The sequence below is a fragment of the Gossypium hirsutum genome, chromosome A08 (genome assembly GCF_007990345.1).
Source record: "Gossypium hirsutum isolate 1008001.06 chromosome A08, Gossypium_hirsutum_v2.1, whole genome shotgun sequence".
Taxonomy (NCBI): domain Eukaryota; kingdom Viridiplantae; phylum Streptophyta; class Magnoliopsida; order Malvales; family Malvaceae; genus Gossypium; species Gossypium hirsutum.
In genome coordinates, this window is record NC_053431.1 from 107,245,378 (window position 1) to 107,250,290 (window position 4,913).

The 4,913-nt window shown below is 29.9% G+C and overlaps 1 long non-coding RNA gene across 1 annotated transcript; it reads left to right on the plus strand.

Annotated features, from left to right (window-relative positions):
* Window positions 1-1,826: 1,826 nt before the first annotated feature.
* On the plus strand, window positions 1,827-3,744 carry LOC121204496 (uncharacterized). The gene is made up of 5 exons (XR_005899417.1): window positions 1,827-1,917; window positions 2,124-2,203; window positions 3,385-3,451; window positions 3,538-3,606; window positions 3,694-3,744. It is a non-coding gene; the product is annotated as an uncharacterized lncRNA (long non-coding RNA).
* Window positions 3,745-4,913: the final 1,169 nt, after the last annotated feature.

The window sequence follows — 4,913 nt, forward strand, 5'->3', positions numbered from 1 at the left end:
TAAGTCCAAAAATAATAAACCCAAAAAAGAACGAAGTCCAAGTTCAGTCTGGAATTACAAATATAATTCGGCCCAGTCGAAATGGCCCATTACTTGAAAAGATTTAAGGTCCATCTACAAGCTTGACTCATATGGAAATATAATCTTCAATGATATGCAATCTTAGATATGATACAATCTTAGATATGATTGCAATCTTAGAATATATGATTTTGTAATCTTAGAGATTTAATTTGTAGATACCTTTTAATCTTAACCGTTGATGTAATTGATCTGTACTGTTGGATTTGAGGAGGTTCAACTATAAATAGAGGCCTCTCCCTTCATTGTAAACACACTTGAGTTTTGGGAAGCAATAAGAATTCTTGAGAGCATTCACTCAAATTTCTCTCCCTCTTGCGTTCTTACTCTCTGTGGTTTATTCTTATTTTATTCTTCGTCTATCTTAGTTTTTCAACCTTTTTTTATTTTAATTTCTTCATTTTTCAAATATGTATATTTATTCCTATCTTTTATACATTTGATTATGTATTTTATATATTATAATATTTAACCTTTTTATATAGTTTATTTTCAAATATATATTTTCTATGCATGTATATATATTATATTATCATTTCATGAATTTTGAACTATTGCATTATATTTTTATAATTTGTAAATATTCTATTTATTCATTTTTTTAGTGTATGTCATTTATCTTATTTGTGCATAGTTTCATTTTTTTATATGCTATGTTTAATTATTTTTTATGTGCTATTTTATGATATATATTGTTGTATAATTTTTGCATGTATTATGTTTTTCTTTTAGTTTACTCATGTTTTTATTTGTTTATTATCTTATATTTACCCTAGTATGATTTTTTTTCATTAAACGTATGTTCATGTTATTTAGTTTTGTCTTAATGATATTATTTATGTTTGTATGGAAATGTTAGAATATTTTGTACATCTATGCTTCATGATGCATTAATATGTCATCCTAAAACGTCATTTAAAATAATGTTCCAAGGTTTTTTTTTAAAAAAAATAAAAGGCAATGCTTGATGTTTGGAAACTTCGAGAAAGGTAGTGCCCTAACTTACTGGGTTGCGACTTTTCTCGTTGAATTCGAATAGTTAAGCACCCTTCTAAGTGATTTTGAGTTTTCAAAAATTAAACAATTATTTCGAGATTTCAAAACATAGTGTCCTAACTTACTGGATATGGCATTTTGTTGTTTCGAGATAGAAATTTTCGAAAGACGAGCTTAGTTTCGAAGGTTTTAAAATGTTGCGTCCTAACTTACTGAATGTGATGTTTTGACTCGTTTGAAATAAGTGAGCCTTAATTTTCAAAATTGAGACATTCTAATTAAAAGAGGTTTGCATCTTAAAACTTTCAAATTTCTGACATTAAAGACACTTGATAATCAATTAGGTACCAATTTTTGGGAGTTACGAGGGTGCTAACCCTTCCTCGTACGTAACCGACTCCCGAATCCGTTTTCTCGACTTTCGTAGACCAAAATTAATGTTTTAAAACAAAACATTTTATAAGGTGATCCAATCACACCTAAAAAGATTCCCATTTTCGTTTTTCTTAAAGTCGATTCCTATTTTCCAAAACTCGATTTAAAAATGGTTTCGACAATGATTATTTGAGATCTGCTTCTGTCAATGTACTTTCTGATTTCATTGCTCTTATACGTAAGGCTCAAAAATATTGACCAAACACTCAATCCTGTTCTCAACTAATCCGTGTTAAACACGTCTGAACTTGGTGTTTTCCATTCATATTGGGCAATGTTATTGTCTGCATGATATTATATCAACCTTGTGGCTTAAAGTCTGGTATACTTTGGTAGATTGGTTGGCCTACTTCATTGCCTACAAGTGAGAATGAGCCATTTGTGAAAAGTGTACTACGAGAGAAGGTAACCTGAATCTACATTACTCGTACTTAGGTGTAAATGTTAGATACTTGTATGTGTCCTATGCAGATATATTGGAAATTTTTAACTGTATTTTGAGGATCCTTGAAGAGTCCGAACAACATACATTCATGTTTTATTCATTTCTAAAACATACTTGTCATCAGTACCAGTCCTTCAAATCTAGTTTTACTGTTGTGTTTATGCAGTTTTATTGATGATGCATGTAACAAAGGAATACCCGTGATAATCTTAACAGCCTACGTAGAAGTGAAGAAAAAACTGTTCGGTATGTCCTAGTGATATCCAATACTATGCTATGCATCATTTCTTGGCTATAAGAGATGTATTTAACTTCAAACACTTACCAGATTGCTAGAGTTCAAGATGCTTTGTTGACTGCTTGCAAGCTTGCTAGTGTTTTCCCATCTGTGTCAGCTTATGTCCTTTTGTTGCTTCACAAGCTAAAGTTAGCTATTATTGATTCTTACAATTTTTAACTACTTATGAATTTTACTGTCTGATTTTGATGGAAGTAGACCTGGCAACTTGTGTACCCATCTGTGTTCATTCGTTTTTCTCATGATGTGGTCATGTTTAAATTATTTTATATTCTTATAAAATTTGATACATAAATAATTTGTATTATATACAATATGCAATATTTCTGTTTTCATGTTATAATTATGTTATTTGCTTGTATCATGGCATAATATATCAAGTAGTCGTATTATGGCAGATATCCTTGTTTCTGAAATAGAACTCTCATTACCAGCTTTTCCTCGTCATTCAGCACATATACTCTGTTAATATAATTAATTTCTGCCCTCCTCTTTTTTTTCCCATTTAAACTTGGAATGTGTTTACAACATGAGTTTGTCGAATTATGTGGCTATATATGTAAAAATATGAATATATTTTCCTTTGTTAGGTATGTTAGGCATCTATGCTGCTACATGATTCTAATGGAAAGAAACAGACCATGTTTTATATTTGTCTAAAGATTTTATGTTGAAATTTCCCCTTTTCATGTCTGAATTAAGTTTAAGAACATTGCTGCTGCCTCCTGTTTTCTGCTGCCCAAATTTTTATTGATTTATAATTAAGTTTTATTTTTTTAGTCATTACACAATTAATTGTCATTAGGGGCTAAGGTTAGTACCAAGCTGCCTTTGATTGTCTTGTCCAGATATAAATGAATGTATCATGTTAATTGTTAAAGACTCTGCTTGAACTTAGAATCCAAAAGAAAATTAATATAACATTCATTTTTCAGCTTGATTCATTTCTCTCTATAATTAAATTAGCTTATTTGGAAAAATTAGAATCCATTATCTGGTTTTGATGTCTTTTAGGAATTCAGATGAGGTTAACCCAAAATATCTATGGCATATATACAAAGGCATATCATATTTTTCTTTTGATTGCTGCTTCACTAAAAAAAACACTTTCTGTTTGGACCAAATTCAGCATCAGTTACTGCTTCCTGCTCCTCCTGCAACTATCGGTTCAACTGAAGCTGCCATATATTGATAAAGTTAGTACTGATATTGATAAAGTTTTTATATTTGCTTAAACTGAAATATATTTGGTGCTACTCTTATAATCTTACATTTGTTCTAGATACTATCGAGCACCTGAATTAATATTTAGTGCAACTAAATACACCACAACCATTGACATCTGTTCTAGGTACATGTTTTGTTGCTAAATTTTTTTCCTTATTTCTATGCATTTTCAGTTTAACTTACTTAACAAATTCTACTTTTTTGACTCCAGCCTCTATTTGCTGGTGAGAGTGGAGTAGACCAGGTTGTTGAAATTATTAAGGTACGTTTTACTTCAAAATTCTAATCAATAATAGTTTTATTATGATTATTTTGGAAAAATTAATATTTTGGGACTGCGATTTTGTATAGATTTAATTGATGGTTGTGTTTGGAGCAAAATTATTTTGTTTCCAAATTATTTTTAAATTTTTGTTTTTGAAAATATTTATAAATTATGTTACACTACAATAAGATTTTAATTTATATGTTTTCCTTTTTAATTGAACTCGAATAATTTCACTAAATTTTATTCAATACGACTCAAATTTAATTTTACTTAACTCGATAAAATATTAAATTTAGTTAAGATACTAAAATAATACTTATCATAAAATATGTAACGCCCCAATTTTCGAGAATTCTGTGAATGTTGGCATAGGTTTAATTATGTTAGTGGGCCTTTAGAAGGCCCAAGCTTAAGATAGAACCTGGCAATTTTAGTTAATTTTTGTTCCATAAGAAAAATGGGGTGAAATTATGAAATAGGACCTATGTGAAAATGTTTGAAAATGTTATAGGCTAAATTGAAGTGGCCAAATAAATAGGAGTGCAAAATAAGAGGATTTGCATGACAAACCTCCCATTTTACATGAAGTGGCCAGCCATCATGTTGTTGTAGACAATATGAGCACTTGATATCCATAATTCATGGTACAAATTGATAATGGGTTAGGTAAATGTTCCATGATAATGAATTAGGTAAATATTCCATGATAATGGGTTAGGTAAATGTTCCATGATAATGGTTTAGGTAAATGTTCCATGATGGGCATTTCATGTCTTTTGTATTAAAGAATTAAATGGATGAAATATGAAATTTTATTAAAATAAAAAGGGGTGAAAAGAACAAAGTTTTGTCCATCTTTGTTCATCATAGCCGAAATTTAGAGAAGAGAAAGGAGAGGAGAAAGCTCTTGAATGTTCGGTCACTTGGGGAAGAAAATTAAGGTAAGTTCATGGTAGTTTGCTTCTATCTTGATGTTCATGAGTTCTTCTTGATTCTACCTTAACTCTTAAAGCATATTTTGGTTTTTAGTTGTGTTGTGAGCATTTAGTCATGAATTAAAATGAAGGAAATGGTTGTTGTTTCATGTTCTTTTGATGAAAAATGGAAGATAGGTGAAGTTGAGCCAAACAAATGAGCATGCATGTGCTTTAGATGCTAAGGGG